Here is a 17,746-nt window from a genome sequence, read left to right as displayed (position 1 = left end):
CAACATAATAGCTACCGCAAGTCAAAGGCAGTTGATAAACTGTGCGTTTTGCGCAGTCAACGAAAGAATTTTCGTGCTTCTTATCACACTCACTATTCTTGGGGGCACACACGCTAGTCAATCTGCACAAAGATCGCAGTTTATCTGGCGCAGAAAAAACGACTCTAACGCTTGCACGTTCACCGATACGTTTTAGACGGTGTGAAAAACCGTGAATGTACGGAATAACTGCTAGTTTACTTTTTGAAGGCGGAGAAATGGTTCTTTTCGGTGCCGTATGGTTCAGTAGGCCTTCAGCAACAGTTTCTATGAGCAGGTTCTTCGCCTCAGGGATGCGGGGTATCCCTCGCATGTACTCGTTAGCGTTGCTGAAGGCCTACTGAACCATATGGCACCAAAAAGAACCATTTCTCCGCCTTCAAAAAGTAAACTAGCAGTTATTCCGTAAATTCACGGTTTTTCACACCGTCTAAAACGTATCGGTGAACGTGCAAGCGTTAGAGTTGTTTTTTCTGCGCCAGATAAACTGCGATCTTTGTGCAGATTGACTAGCGTGTGTGCCCCCAAGAATAGTGAGTGTGATAAGAAGCACGAAAATTCTTTCGTTGACTGCGCAAAACGCACAGTTTATCAACTGCCTTTGACTTGCGGTAGCTATTATGTTGGCCAAAGTGGCCGATGCCTTAATGATAGGCTCCGGGAGCATCGTTACAACGTATCCGAGATGTGAGGGGGGTTTTTAGTTGCACACTGTAGATCTTGCACTGTTATGGCCACGTGTGACCCGTCTTACGACGAGTGTTCAGTTGTGAGTAGAAATAGAAATAGGCTAACCCGCGAGATTATTGAGGCGGAGTTAATTGATAGATTAGGTGACGCATGTGTATCACAACCGTCTATTGCTCTTTCTAGGAAGGAGTTGTTTCTTGCGTCGGGAGATGAATTTTGTGCCGACAGCGCACACGTGATGTGTCACGGCTTCTGTCCTATATATGTGGTTGCCTGGTTCCGAATAAAATACTGCTGTAAGTCAGCGCTCGTGTGTGTCAAGCCTCTTCTCTGTCTTCGTCTTTCGCGCTTTCAACCTGTGTCTTGCTTATCGGGCGCGCCGAACGGTTGCGTTCCAACGTTGTCGCCGATCAGCCTCGTACGACTTCCACAGAAAATGATAAAGTTGTACCTTCGGTAGTTTGCCGACCGTGTTCTTGTAGCTATTATGACATGCGAACTCGCAAGAGCAGATAGAAGACGAGTTTTTACGCCACGCACACACGCTTGCGCTGCTAGGGCCTACTGGCAACCTGCTGGGGCCAAGCGCGGCTGTCCGGAAGGAACAGGGACATTTTGCCAGCAGCCGCAGCAGTGGCGCTGCATGTAAGATTTGAAACAGCAACGCACGAGGCCTCTATCGTTTCCACTGCCAGCCGTATAGCTGCTGGTGGGCATCCTAGTTCTTTTCCTCCGCAGTGAGTTGAAGATCTTCCTGTTGAAATACCTGGACACTTTCTCTGGGCGTCTCCTGTGTTTAATATTCCTTAGCCTGTCTTCGAATGTAATTTTGCATTGAGCTTCTCTCACCTCAAATCCTGGCCAAATCATACTGCCCTTTACAACCTTATTTATAGTCTTCACATTATCGCCCATTGTGAGGTATCGCACATTCCTTCGATTCACGTAATGCCCTGATTACGGACACCGCTATGTTACGAAATGTAAGCTCTGGGTACATTACACCTTTCCACAAATCTCCAACCACCTCATAGCTATTTTAACCCCACAAAGACCCGCGTTGCATTATGACAGCATTACTGTATCAATTGGCTGTAGGCGATTTTTTTTCTGCGTCAATGTATCTGGTAGCTTCATATATCCGTACTCCGAGGTACTTGTGTACTCTTCCCCTCGGCATTTTCTGAATATTTATTCATGCTGCCTGATGATCGCTACTATTGAATACCACCAATCCGCAATACTGTTACTCTAAATCAAAGTATCAGAGGTTTAGCTTCCTGCCCGCATATATCATAATGCGAAAAAACATATAGCGCAGAAAGAGAGCAAACATAAGAGTAAGGTCCAGACAGGGAAAGCTATAACTTATATCTATGGTTTTATTGCGAGTACCGGCGCACGTAAGCACACAGCGTAATCTGCAAATTGAAAAAAAAAATTGATTACATATGAAACAGCGCACGACGACAGGCACAAAAGGAACGATAGGGACACCGCTGCACTCTCAACTAGTTTATTTCGCAGAAAGACATGGTTAATATACAACAAGACGGTGTACCACGTGCTACAATGACGTTCAGGCTACATCATATTTTCTAAAAAGCACACTTCGCAATCGCTCAAAGTTATCGATGCTTGACTAATGCAGTAATCTTTTCTTTTTGCGATGTGGAAGGCCTCGATCACTTCCCTGGTCACCTGTTCTCTGTGACTGGAAAGTATTTCAGTCTCAGAGAACAGCGGGGAGCAGCCACACTCCGAACAATGCCGCCTTATGTGTGAGTAAGCATTATTAGCTAATGCTCTCTTGTGCTCCGTCAACCTTGTATTTATGCAACGGCCAGTTTGGCCGATGTACATCTTCCCGCATGACATGAGCAAACAGTATACTACTGCAGTCCTGCACTCAACAAACGAAAAAACGCGCTTGACAGAGCACCGAAAACTATCCTTTTTTGTTGATCGACTCCTATCCAGCCTGGCGCAAATTTTTCCTAGTCTGTTAGGAGCAGAAAAAACAACATATATTCCATATCGGCTGCCTAAATTTTTCAGATTATGCGATATACTGTGTGCATAGGGTATTGAGACACATTTCTTTTTCTTTTCTTCAGAATTCCTATCTTTTTGAGGCTGCTCCATAGACACACCACTGCGCACATGACGAACCAACTTCTGTGCTGATCTGCGCAGAACATGTTCTTCGTAACCCGCACTAGCTAATCTATCTACTTGTTTATTGAAACTGTCATTAATTTGGTGGGGACAAGATTTTGCCAAGGCAGCACGGAGGCATGAGTAGGCTATGCCTCCGTGTAGTAGGTAATCTTGTCCCCACCAAATTAATGACAGTTTCAATAAACAAGTAGATAGATTAGCTAGTGCGGGTTACGAAGAACATGTTCTGCGCAGATCAGCACAGAAGTTGGTTCGTCATGTGCGCAGTGGTGTGTCTATGGAGCAGCCTCAAAAAGATAGGAATTCTGAAGAAAAGAAAAAGAAATGTGTCTCAATACCCTATGCACACAGTATATCGTATAATCTGAAAAATGTAGGCAGCCGATATGGAATACATGTTGTTTTTTCTGCTCGTAACAGACTAGGAAAAATCTGCGCCAGGCTGGATAGGAGGCGATCAACAAAAAAGGATAGTTTTCGGTGCTCTGTCAAGCGCGTTTTTTCGTTTGTTGAGTGCAGGACTGCAGTAGTATACTGTTTGCTCATGTCATGCGGGAAGATGTACATCGGCCAAACTGGCCGTTGCATAAATACAAGGTTGACGGAGCACAAGAGAGCATTAGCTAATAATGCTTACTCACACATAAGGCGGCATTGTTCGGAGTGTGGCTGCTCCCCGCTGTTCTCTGAGACTGAAATACTTTCCAGACACAGAGATCAGGTGACCAGGGAAGTGATCGAGGCCTTCCACATCGCAAAAAGAAAAGAATACAAAAGGGTAACTGACTGGATTCCAAGAGATGGCAAACGCGTGAGGGGGAGACAAAAAATTAGGTGGGTAGATGAGATTAAGAAGTTTGCAGGTATAACGTGGCAGCAGAAAGCACAGGACCGAGTTGATTGGCGGAACATGGGAGAGGCCTTTGCCCTGCAGTGGGCGTAGACAGGCTTATGATGATGATGATGACTGCATTAGCCAAGCATCGATAACTTTGAGCGATTGCGAAGTGTGCTTCTTAGAAAATATGTGGTGCGATCTTGTACGCGTTACAAAATAAACACGGAGGCGTGGCAGTACATCCAGCCGCACGTGACCGCACGCGATTGGTCAATGCAGAGCCGTGACGTCTGTCGCGGTTCAAAAGGGCCATTCGCGTGCGGCTGGATGTAATGCCACGCCTCCGTGTTTATTTTGTAACGCGTACAAGATCGCACCAGTGATGTAGCCTGAACGTCATTGTAGCACGTGGTGCACCGTCTTGTTGTATATTAACCATGTTTTTCTGCGAAATAAACTAGTTGAGATTGCAGCGGTGTCCCTATCGTTCCTTTTGTGCCTGTCGTCGTGCGCTGCTTCATATGTAATCATGAACTATCACCAACTCGCCCAACTTTCGACATTACTGAATAGAAACTGACAGAATTAATGAAAGTACACTGACACGTGTCGTCTACTGCGAAAAAAAATCAAGCTATCGGTTTTACAAGATCACAGATGATTTACTGACTCATTCCTAACCTGTCCGAGCAATTTTAGAAATACTTACGATTTTCCTGGTTCGGCTGTTGCTACGGCGATACACGATGACATTCTGATCAAGCGTGCGTTTACGTCGTTCCTCGTTTGCGCTGTTTTCGGCTTTACGAGGAAAAACCAAGCCAAACCTTCTCTCTGTGGACGCACGTCACCCAGGCGCTGTTTTGCATTGGCTGTCGCCAACTGTGACAATATTGCGAGCACAGAATACACGTGGCGGCTGTTGCTCTGTTGCCACGCTGGTCTATTTTCGTGCCTGATTAAAACCAACGTTACGCTTTTCTAGAGCTCTTTGGATCCTTACAATGCACAGTCGCGATCAATATGAGTTGCAGCACGGTGGCCATGGTTCAAGGGAACCCAAGCCTACAATGTAACGCTGGAAAAAAGTGACATTGGTTTGACAAATAGCAGTAGTAGAAGCAGTGTTTACGTTACTCACTGTTTTTTATATCGGCACCACCGTGCTTGTTGACGCCGCATTGACAACGAGCAGCATTTGCAATTCATATTGGGCGTTACTGTATATCATGAAAAATAGAGGGAAAAACGCAAATCCTTTGCCTGAGACCCTTGATAAACTCAACGCTTTCCTTGCTACTCATTCATTGCTACTCATTCCTTCCCACTCTACGCAGACTGTATTTCCATGGTAGCGCTCCCTCCCACAAAAGCTTCACCCAATCTTAGCCTATGCCAGCTTCTGTCAATATCTCTAACGAACTGTTTTGAATAACGTAGCCATACGCACCAGTAGCTTCTAAAAGGCCTCGTATTGCAATCTAGAAAGGCGCCAACGCCACATACCGCAAGTCACCTGCAGAAGATCCGCTTGACTGCGCACTTTCTAGACAGAACAGTTGCCCGGGATCTACATTGATGTGTTCTGTTATTGGCCTCGAGGACATAGCCTGGCGCCACCTACGTTGTGACGTCACTCATAGGATGCCGGGTTGTGCCATCTGTTGGAACACCACATTTCCTGCGCTTTTGCCAGCACGCCTTTTTGTTGTGGGCACCGCGCGTGCCACCCACTTGTCTTGAAGCTCATTTCTTAAAGAAGCCGTATGACCTGATAATCGCGAGGAAACAACGACCCGGTGCCGCCAATGTCACCCGCGTGTCTAACTAGCACGCTACAATCGGGACCTAAAGCCAGTACACTGATGCCATCAAGGACGATGCATGTTTGTCGCGCAAGCTAAGCTGCTAATGCACTATGAAATACTTTCGCCGAAGAATTTTCAGACTTTGTATAAAACGAACGAGTGAACTTGCAACAACGAGGGAAACATGCCGCTGAACAGTAATACCACCGCGCGTGCGGTGCACATGCCCTTCTGTGAACGAACGCGTGGGAATGGCGAGCGTAGTGCACCGCCACAGTTGCTTAGAAGGGCTGGTCGGATCTGCAAAAGAAAGGGCCGGTTTCCCTTCCACTGCTATTTTAAGTTGTGCTTATTCGATTGACGATCATCACCGTTTAGTTTTTCTTTTCTTTTTACTACTGACGCTTTTACTTCTCGCCTTGGCTTACATTTGTCGGCAACGTATCAATGTTAGTTTACAGCGTCTTCGATGCGAGCTGAAACGTGACAAAATGTTCATGTTTCTTAAAGACGCCGCCGTGAGAAATATTTGAGACAAGGGCGCTTTTCTTTTTATTTATTTTGTTAATTTACAGTGAGCCTGTCGTTCTCCGCCATGAATAAATTCACCGACGAATGCCAGCACAAGGTGGCGGAAGCGCTCGCGAGCACACGTCAGCTGTTACCGAACATAGCTGCGGCGACGTACTACACGAAATCCTTGTCACGAAAGTGCTTGCTGTAGACCCGCGAGTTAGCGGTGGCGACTTTTCCAATTTTTGGCTTTACCAGCCGTGTCTAGCGCATTTGTTGTTTTTACATTTGGCGTAATGATGAAAACTCACAGTGGGATCTGTCCATGGAGGAAGGAATACTAAGGAGAGGCCCTGACGTCACATTCGTGAAGCCTCCACATCGCAAACACCCGCATCGCCTCCTAGCGAAGGCGCAGCGAAACATTTCGCGACTTCCGCCGCGACGTTCGCAAGCGCATGCGCGCATCGCGAAACTTTGTAGTCTTTTTTTTAGTTTGTTTTTCGCCGTGCAAGTGGTGTAGTCGATTCACGCGTGCTGCTCTTTCTGTGTGTTCGTTAGGAAAGCTACGCAATGCCCAGCTGTTGCGTATACCCTGTGCAAATCGCGTGCACTGCGGGCAGTACCGGTTGTCACTTTTCATGTGTACGTATACGTTCGCTTCAGTACTGATCACTAAGGCATGGTATTTGCATGCGGAGCTCTCGGATGTGCGCTCTGTTGCTTCTTACTCGTTGTGTCAACTCGGAACACACGTGAAATTTTGTTTTTGGCGTCTGACGCGCCGTACATACCATGCGCTGAAGGCATCGTACGTTTTAGAGGCTGTGTCGTTCAAGCGAAATGGCAATAAACTTTTGTTATTGTTATCGGACTGTGCGGTGACTGTACGGAGTTCGGTGTGCGCTCGTTGCGTGCGCACTGGAATTACAAACTTTACGTGCACGATCGCGTATACAATACAGCGGTGTCTTCTTTTCGACGTGACGTTACGTCAACTATAGGTTGGCGTTGCGCCGAATAGCTACTGCGCTCACTCCATATACACGAGCAAATAACCGCTAATCGGGCAATAGATCTGGAAATCGGGCTACGAGAAAGGAAAAGAAAGGCGTAACGCCCAGCAGAACGCGTAAGTCACTGCGAGGTGAGTTCGAATACGATGAGGCAAAGGCTGAATGTTTTTGATTACGGCACGTACCGGTACTTTCTGTACTGTTGCACAAAAGCTCTCCGCGAAGAATTTCAGCACGCAGCGCTCGGGCCTGCCACGCACGAACAGCCTGGTAAACGTCTGCTTGCAACATTTTACTGCGTGCGAACCGCACAATACGCGCGAAATTTACGCCGGGACTACAAATCCGAGCAGAAGCGAACCACCGCGGAGAGCACGCCGCGGGGCGTCTGCTGTTTTGTTTGCCCCATACCGGTTTGTTTGCCCCATAAATCTGACGTCACTTCCGCCACACTTTTCGCAATGCATTGGGATACGATAGGGCCTCTCCTTAGTTTTTCCTTCCTCCATGGATCTGTCGCACACGTCTGGTACTGCGGCACCGAACAGTGCACCCACAAGCTGAAGCTGCTTGCACGGAACCTAGCACTGCTTATACGGCGATAATATCTCCAGCTGGCCAAATGAACCGGCACACGTTGAGAATTAACGCTGCGCACCGCAATTTGACGCGAACGCCGCGTTCCACATAAACTACACAGCAAGGCGAGGAGAAGCTTCTATATCTGTGACGTCCAAACGATCGCAGCGTTGGCCTATGCTGTGGAGGCCCTCGCGGCCAATACGAATCAACCATCGCCGTGTAGCCAAGATCAAAATGTCATGGACTGCATAGGTTCCACGAAAACGTTGAATGCAAGCTGAGTTTCCTATTCGCGGCCAATCAAGAATGCGCTCCGTAGTCATGGCCACGTGCACCATCGCGCACGTTTCGCACTTCAATTCCAGCGACATCGTGAGCTGATGAGAGAATGTGCTAATTTTCTCTTATCCAGCAGACATTGATTTGCCACTAGGTGCTACACTACACTACGGGCCATGATTCTACACAAGGTGTTCTAGTCTACTAGGCGTTCTACTAGTCTGCGACAAAAGGTGTTCTAGGCGTTCTAGGTGCTCTAGTCTACGCTAGGGGCTCTGACAATGAAACTAACCCCTACATGTACAAACCAACATGACTACGCGCTACCCTGTCAGCCGTGTAACGCACATGGTATTCGCCAACAAGCGTACCGTACGTTGGAAAGAAAGAGGGTTTCGAAAATCTCAAGGGGGGGGATAATTGACAAAATAAGAGCAAAAAAGGGTTAAAGCAGCACGGGCCAGATATTCGAGAACACAGCGGCTTAGCACATCGTTGTATTGTTACCATCAATAAGTGAAAATGACTGGTGTTTTTTTGCTCGCGTACGCACTTTGCGATGCTGCAGTAGACAACGTATTCATGATGCAGCTACCGTGCACCAATTAAGTCACGGTCAAAAGCAGACAGAAAAACAAGGATTCATAACAAAAATTTATTTCCAACTTGTGTGTTTCATGTGAAGTGGAAGTGGAAAGCAGAATTTATTCTGCGTCCACAATTTGAGATATACTTCCTATTTTAGGAATTATTCAACAGCACATTATCCAGCAGTCAGGTTACCAATACAGTCACACAGGTAGAGGCAGACGAGTGAATGTGATTCGATTGCGGACAACTGCGGTTGTATCAATTTTTGGGGTTTTACGGGCCAAATACACAATATGATTACGAGTCACGCCGTAGTCGAGGGCTCCGGAAATTTCGACCACCTGCAGTTCTTTAACGTGCACTGACATCACACAGTACACAGGCTTCTTCTAGCATATGACCTGTATTGAAATTCGAACACCGCGGCTGGGATCGAACCCGCGAACTTCGTGTCAGCAGCGAAACACCGTAACTACTGTACCACCGCGGTGGATTGTCAACTTTGGTTGCAATGCTCTCCCCTGTCTTCTCGCAGCATGAGAAACGTGCGCCTGTTTTTGTTGTAAAGGCCCCTGGACACGCGATGCAAGCGCAGGGAACAGTTGTGTCCGCATGAGGAAATTATGAAACCGTTTATTGTCTAGCATATTTGCCATTGTCGAATTGAGGTAATGAACACTATGAACGCTCACCGCGCCATCACAAGCATTTCCCTTCGAGTTTGCCCGGGAACTCCGGTCAGCCGGCCGCCTAAATGAACGCGGACTGAAATGATTAGATTAAGCTTCAGTCTCGATATTTGTTTTAAAGAGACGTGCGTACGCAACATAAAGAGCTCTCCACTATAGGAACGCTAATCTGCGTTCGCTTGACGCTCATGACAGCAGCAGGGGTTGGGATGTAAAATTTTCATTTATCTGTTTAAATTCAGAAGTGTGAATGGGGCCAGTCGGAAGGGCCCACCCCTCACAAACTCTATAGGAGGAATCCCTAGTCCGGCCTACCTGTAGCTTCTGAGGCGGCCCGGACTCTAGCCACCAATACCCGTTTGGCTTAGAGGTTGGAGCAGCCGAGCAGGACAGCTTCCCAGTCCTCTCGTGGGGTGGTGTTTGGGTGGAGAAATAGGACTTGGAGGAGCATGCCCACACCATGTGATAGGTGACAGAAAGCTCCTCTTGACAGTGCGCGCAACGCATAGTAGAAGTGCTTAAGTACTGCCGGGCACAGTACAGCATTGGTGAACAGACGGAGAAGCCCCGTCGCATGTTTTGCAGCTTTCCATATTTTGCGGTTTTCCATGCATGTCGGTAAGCGGAGAGTGTGGCAAACACGTTTCCTTAGTGCAAGTGGTTTGCCGCGGCTGATTTAGGGAGGAATTTAGATGAAGGTGGCGTCCTAACTGTCGCAACACCTGATGCAAAAGCAAACAAGTGAGTCGATGCCACTTGACAGCAGTGTGACTAACGTTGTCGTCGTTTAAACAACGTTTAAAGACTGCTCCAGCTCTGCAAGAGGCAACGGATGCACGTCATCGCAACGTGACCGAATCAATGCCTCCAAACGGTTGATCGTTAACCCAGAGTGCATGACCGGCCTCGCTAGATACCGAGCAAGCAAGGCGGGGATGCCGAATTAATTTTAAGAGTGGAGCTCTTTAAGCTTCTCGTAGCGCCGTGTACTGCGAACAGAAACTATCATCATAATGAATAGCCACGCGCTCTCTTCATCCTCTTTTTCCTCACAGTCTTCTTCTTCATCTTCTGCTTCGCTCCCAAAACACGTGCAGCAATTTCTGCGGCGTTGGATGGAATAACTCTGATGAGTGAGAGAACGAATGCGAGAGAGAGAAAGAAAGAGAACGAGAGAAATTCTTGGCGAAAAAATTTCTTTGCAAGCTGGAATTCGAGCCCGCGTACCCATGGTCCGCAGGCGAGCGTCCTAACCACTCGGCTATTCAGGCAGGCCAGTAGAGTATAGCATAGCCTTGTATAGTAGAGCAAGGTGGCAGGAAAAGGAAGTGAGGGGAGGAGGGAAATGAGGGGTGAGAATAAAGCATAGCACAGAAAGAAAGACAAACAGAGAAATATAGAGAAAGAAAGACATAGAAAGAAAAAGAAAACGAGAAATAGAGAGAGAGAGAGACAAGGGCAAAAAAGGGAATGAAATACGTAAAGAGAGAAACTTAGAAGACTGCAGGATTGGGCGTGTTGGTGCGACATGATCAAGAGTGCACATCAGCGCAAACGACAAGAAGGGACAAAAGAGAGGACACAGAACACAGCGCTCTGTGTCTTCTCTTCTGTCCCATCTTGTCGTTTGCGCTGATATGCAGGTGCACGATCGATAGCATAACTGCACTACACCTGCGCTACGAGTACACCTCTAATTCCGCAGTGGAGGTCTGTGGAAGTTTCGACAACCTGAGGTCCTTTTGCCTGCACCCAAATCCAAGTACACGCGCCTCTAGCTTTTCCGCCTCCTTAAAGAAATCGGCGAAGCTCCCACTAAGTCGCGCAAGGCTCGAAACAGCGAAACTGGACGATTCTGAAGAGAAATATGGTTGCATTTAGGCTGTTCCTAGGCTCCAGCTAGATTAGGCACGACACGGATGTCCAAACTCCAGAACAGAGTGTTAGCACCTCTCATATATCTAGGGGCACGTCGTCGTTCTTGTAGGGCTTCCATCGCTTCGGGCTCTTCTCGCAGCCGTCGTTGCCTTTCCCGTTCCCTAGTAAGGCAGCTTCGGATTAGTGCTGGTAAGCCTGAAGGAAGAGTACAGCTGGATGGCCTTCTTTGTTTCCCATTATTGTTTGCTTTCTTTCTAGCCTTTCTTTTTCTTTCTCTACTTTGTTTTTTTCGTACCTCTATTTTGTATAAGTTTCTTTCTGTTACTTCCTTTCTATGCCTTTTTCCTTCTCGCTCTTCTTATCTTGGTTTCGCTTTCTTCCTTTTCGGTCTCTCTGCTTTTTTCTCTCTCTTTCTTTCTCTCTTGATCCATTTTTTTCTATCTCTTTCGCTCTCTGTTTCTTTCTTTCTCTTTCTGTGCTTCTCGTTTTTTATCTTTTCTGTCTTTCTATATTTATGTCTTTATTCCCATTATTTCTCTCAATTTTCTCCCTCTCCTTCCTTTTCTATAGGTTTTTCTCTCTCTTTTAGAAACCCAGTGGTGAGCAGTGTGATTTGCCCAATTTCTATATCACGCGCCCGTGAGCCCTTTCATGGGCTAATTGTTGCCTTCTTCATTTTTAGTAGACCAGTGGCGAGTAGTGGGATTTGCCCAATTTCTGTGGCACGTACCCGTTCACAATGATCATAGTTTTAACGCGATAGCGTTAGAGAGCTCGTGTCGCAGAAATTCCGCCGTCGGCGTCGGCACCGTTGGTTGTGGGCGAAAAATCGTCCGTGAGCGAAAAATCGAGAAAGAAGCAAATAAAATACAGAATAAAATCTTCGGTTCCTTTGAGGATCGAACCAGGGCCGTTCGCGTGGCAAACAGGTGTCCTACCACAAAGCCATGATGTTACCTGCAGATGCTTCGGAAAAAAACACTACATAAAGGCCATATAGTGAAAGGAGTCTCCTTAACGCATATTGTTCGACAGGCGCCACGACGAAAACGAGCTCATTCGGCGATTTGTAGGCGCATTCGCGAGACCATCAAACGACTTCGAAAAAGGCCGGGATAGTGCAACCTTCGCCACTAAAAAGACACACGAACTTCAAACAGCTCTAAAAATGAACAACTATGTCCATCTAGCGGAAAACACATCAAGCCAACGCCAGAGGCGTTGATCAAGCGCGCTGATCAAGCAAACTGCAAACGCTAGAAAATGTGCTGTCATCTGTGAGGCATTGTGAGAAATATGTCTCAATTCTTTATGGCTTCCGAGTTGGCGGGCGCGCGGCGTCTATCTTGGAGGCCATGCTACTCTTGCTTTCGATCGAAAAGCTGTACAATACACGCGCGCGCGCGTGCGTGTGAGTGTAACAATACACATTAATAAGTATGCACTTAGTGGTTGAAGTGCACACTAGGGGCCGGATTTCGCTATCGCGTTCAACTCTTAAAGGCGAAGCTTAAGGGTCCCCCAATTTTTCTGATAGGCCACACAAATTACGGCTAAGTTAAAGAGCTTCGCTGTTAAAAAATGCGAGCGCCGCTGCTGGGATCGAGACTCACAACTAACCATTAACAGAGACAGAATAAATCGAACAGGAAGGGTTTATGCAGCATTTTAAAGTATCGTAAAAGCACCCTATTCACAGTTTAGACAAAGCGAATGTTTAGTGAAAAAAATGCAGGCCAGGAATGGCTATCTAAAAGCACTTCTGCTAAACCTACAAACAGGTATGCTCCTTGAATGCGATGCTATGTACAGTTCGAATAATAGGGAGTTTGAGAATTGAGGCCCCAAGGGACGTCGGGACCTCGGAAACTTGCCAGCCGCCAAGGCGCACGCGTAGAACCCAAGGCACTCTTTGGCTCTTGCGCTCGCGTTAGCGCAACACCCAAAAATCTAAAATTAGCGTTGGGGCCCCAACGCCTGTGTGTTAGCGCCTGTGTGTGACGTCTTCCTTTGTCCGTGTTTTTTGGTGCGCTATAATCTTCAGCATGACATACCGACATGCCCAAAACGCCACGCTACTAAGCCCCAAGGCATCACGTGTCGCAAGATAGACGACGCAGACGCAGCGTGGGCCACGACGAAGTATGGCCCGCGTCTCGCATGATTTCACTTTCGCCACGTGTGGCGCCCCGTGCGTTAGACCGAACGCAACTTGCGTTTGACCCAATTCTCAAACTCTGCTGCTCCTCCGAACGCAAGAGCAGCCTAACCAACGCAGCTTGGGGACTCCGGTGTCTTGGGTTCCGATTTCTCAAAATCTCCAATGTCCGCGAGGTCGAAGAAGCGCTTGAGACACCTCCTGTGAACACGCAGATAAATCGAAGCTCTGAAAACGAATTTCTACAAAAATGTAAATATCTAGATCAGGGGATCTGGGCACTTGACAGCTACTATAGCATGCAGGGGCGTAGCCAGAAATTTTTTTCGGGGGGGGGGTTCAACCATACTTTATGTATATTCGTGCGTGTGTTTGTATGTGCGCGTGTATATATACGCAAGCAAAACTGAAAAATTTCGGGGGGGGTTGAACCCCCCCAACCCCCCCCCCTTGGCTACGCCCCTGATAGCATGCATGCACATTGGAGGAAATAATTAACTTTAAAAAATGCGGGAGACGCAGAGAATAGCATACGTCCATGTAAGCATGTGTCAAGGTTACTTTTTTGGTACGTCGACATCGCAAGAAGAGTTCGTTGATAACGCTAGACGTGTGTCGTGCCGAGTACTCTTCTTGCTTTCGCGCTAGAAACGCGGACTGTCAGAGACCGACAAAGGATTTCACTTTGCAAGAGACTCTATTTGGCAGGAATAAAAGAAATGCCCTTATTCTTAATGGCGTGCACCGCCTCTTTCATGCTCCCTGTAAAGGTTTGAATGGTGTGTCTAGTGTCGTTCCGGGGCACTGCCCACTGATGAGATGGGAAGTGGCTTTTTTAAAGAAGGACATTCACGTCAGCTGCTGGACAGGTGAATGTGCCTCTGCTCTCGGGTCGTGGTCTGAAAATGCGTGAAAGTGACAACGTTCTTTGCATTTGGTCGAAACATATTCAACGTCATTGCTCTTTGCCTCCTACCATCATTGGATCTAACAGCAAGAAGGAGCATATCGAAAAGAAGTAACTGTGACTGAAAAGAACATAAGACCTATGAAATGTTAAAAATTTAAAGACTCTTAAAGATTCAGGGTCCATGTGCGATGCCCGCTGTCAGCAGTCTTTCCCTCCTACTGCTCTTGTAGTCGTTGTTGTGGACACTGATGTACTTCCTATTGTCCTCGTCGCTTGTGAGTGGACCGCTGATTATAAAACAGATGTTACATTTTGCATACGTACCTCCAGGGTACGCATCTTGTTTGCTCATTCTATTAGTATTCTGTAACTAGCATTTCTGATGGGGCATCTTGCAAGCTCCGCGTCAGACATCGGATGAGACAGTGTACAGCCGCTGTGAATAAAACAAGCGGCAGACCTGTATTTACAAAGCACACCACGTGAAAGCTCTGGCGAGAGCAGAGAATTGGTAATGACACGCACGCGGCGTCGATTATGAGTCATTACCAAGAGCCAGCGAGGAATCTGAGAGCTCGACTACTCAGCTTCGCTTTCACTCATGCATCAGAGAGACACAAAACTGAGCTCGATGGTGTGGATTCATTGTGGAAGTATCTCTTGTGTCCGTCTCCTCCCCCTTTACTTGATTCCAAGCGTGACGCAACGGCTCTTCAAACAAACGTACTGCTACGAAGTCATTATGCTTAATGCGAAAACTTCCCACGCCTCATCGAGTCAAGGAGATTCGAGATTTGGCAAGACCTGGCGAGATATCGGGAGACAGAGGCGTCAACCCAAACGATGGAAAAAGACAGCTTTGTAAGCCACGTGACACGCGAATGCTTGTATGTGGGCCTAAGGTGTGCCGAAAGGTCTACGAATTATTTTTAGGGGCAAAGCACCTTAGGACCTAGCTTTGTCGTCGACTCTCACTGTCCGCTGATATGGTATACAGAAAACCATTGCTATAGTCGAAACATACGTGTGTATGTTGCGATTACGATTACGATTATAAAGTCTCAGATAAAAGTCATATGCAGCACTCAAAACACTCCTGAAGTATCATAATTAAAATGAAATCGAATAATAATTAAAGGCACTATGTTCCCGAAATCAACAAATCTGGCTATCACAATTCTGAAGGATGTGCACAGTGGGATGTGGAAGGTGTCGTGCCTGAGAGTTTGTCTTCAACAAGAAACCCCGAAGAAATGCTTTCGTAAGGAAGACGCCGATTCTGCTCACTCATGGCAGACGCGCTCACGTTGGGATCCGCAGCATTCCGCAGTCTCGATGTTTTTCGGGCGGTTCAGTTCCTGCTTCTCCCGAAAAGTGCACTTCGTTCGGTCCGCGAAGCCCAGCGGCATCCAACGACACCATGTTTTTGGACGTGGGTTCGATTTCAGCGGATTTACGACTGAGAAGATACCTCCGACAAGTGACACCCAAGGCAGCGCCGGCTGCAGCGGCGATGCCGGCGAACACTTAGGGCAAGTCAATGACGCCGACTAAGATGGCGTCTTGTGCACTTGCGCTTGTGACGGAAAACAGCTCGGCGCGTCCCTCGCCGAGCCGTGAACAGCCCACAGAAGAGCGTATGGATTATTCCGACATTCAAACACGTCCAAAAACGGCCACGACAGGCAATGCGGGAGCCGACACCGACTACGAACGCCGGACCCAAACAACCACTCACGTCAGCGTGGGACAACGACGAGGGCTGCATTACGGCGCTCATTCTCCGCCAAAAAAGCAACAGGCGAGGGAACGCCGCCAAGCGCCGAGGAACGACCCTCTTAAGTCAAACGCAGAGAGGCCAAATTTTCACCGCAGGTCCAGAAAATTTCGAAAACTGCCGCCGCTGCCACGCGACGACTTGAAGGAAATTATACGACCACACCAAGGCCTACCGATAAGGGTCCTGACAAGCGCCACGCTGGCCGACGCGCTCATCTAAGCATGCCAACGGAAAGTCTCAGGTGATCAGTTATTGCTACGCATCAAGCCTGGCTCGAACATCGCTATAGTGTCTACCCCCGACCAAGAAGTGGCAGAGCATGTGCGCAAACTCACATTCATTGTGATAAATGGCAGGCAACACGCGGTAAACACGTACGTTGCAACAGGTGTTGGAGCAGTCCGCGGGGTCATTCACGGGCTGCCACTGCACACGCCTTCAGAAACCCTCAAGAGAAACCTTCGCGTCCGCACGCAAAACGTCGAAATTATTCAAGCCAGAACGCTTGGAGGCTCTAAAGGTGCGGTCATTACCTTCTACGGAACGTTTGTTCCATGATATGTGTATTATCAAGGTGGTGAACTCGCTTGTTACCCGTATCGAAACACGATAAAAATATGCAAGATCTGCCAGCAAGTCGGACACCGGACCGACGTGTGTCCACAACCTGACTTGCAAAATATGCGGCACGCAAAAACCAATGGTATAGGACATTAGTGCAGACCTCGATGTGCCACATACATGCGGTGAAGGACATGTCACCGGGGACCGCAGCTGCAGAAAACGACTAAAGACACCTAGCCAGTACCCGTTGAATAAATCAAAGAACAACGAGAAGACAGAAGACAACGCATCCGGACGTCACAAAAGCCATCCTAGGTTGTTCGAGCCCGAGGAAGAAGAATTGCAATTCAGTGAAAAACAAGAACTTGCGAAAGAACGAGGAAGGAAACAATCAAGATCCCGCTCCAGATCAAAAACGAGATCTCAGGACCTTGGAAAGAACACTAAGACTACATACCGCCCCAAATTCATCCTGCAAAACAACCCACAGTCCAACGGACCTGCTGGCCAACCAGTACCGACTGCACAACTACCGGTAAGCTGGGCTGCGACCGTATCTCCTACTGCCACACCAATTACTCAAAATCAAGAATATCAGAGTCATTGAAAAAAAAACCGTATCCTAAAAGCTATCATCAATCTAAACAATCATTGTTAGCCGAGAACAGATAAATCCCAAACACCGCGGAACTGCGGGCACCAACCGACATTAGCGAACAACTTGCCGACTTAAAACAACAGATCCAACTGATATTCGCAGAAATACGTACGCTGAAACGACAAGTACGCGTATCGATAAGCTCATCAAAAACAGCTGTCCGAAAGCGTAGCAGCGACAGTCCGGGCTCTCCGGCCCGCCGTGCCAAAGCTATGGAGACGACGTATAGCGAAAGCACTAATCATGGCTAGTCACGGAGACAGATTACCCGACAACCTCGAAGTGTGGCAATGAAATAGTCGCACACTGAAAAATAAACATGCACTTCTAACACAATACATAGAATCTGCGCCAGTCCCACCAGATATTATCTGCATCCAAGAAATTGGCCGTAATATATTGAATATAAGGGGTTACAATACACACTGGAACCCCATTTTCCCGTAAGTTGCTACTTTTGCGAAAAAAGGATGTTGCGATAAGTCTTAGGTACATTCCTGACTGTGAGACACAACATCAGATGATCACGATAAGGCCGCATAAAAGAAACCGAACAGAAACACTCATGACAA

Source organism: Rhipicephalus sanguineus, chromosome 10, assembly GCF_013339695.2.
Source record: "Rhipicephalus sanguineus isolate Rsan-2018 chromosome 10, BIME_Rsan_1.4, whole genome shotgun sequence".
Lineage (NCBI taxonomy): Eukaryota > Metazoa > Arthropoda > Arachnida > Ixodida > Ixodidae > Rhipicephalus > Rhipicephalus sanguineus.
This window is presented reverse-complemented; position numbering follows the sequence as displayed.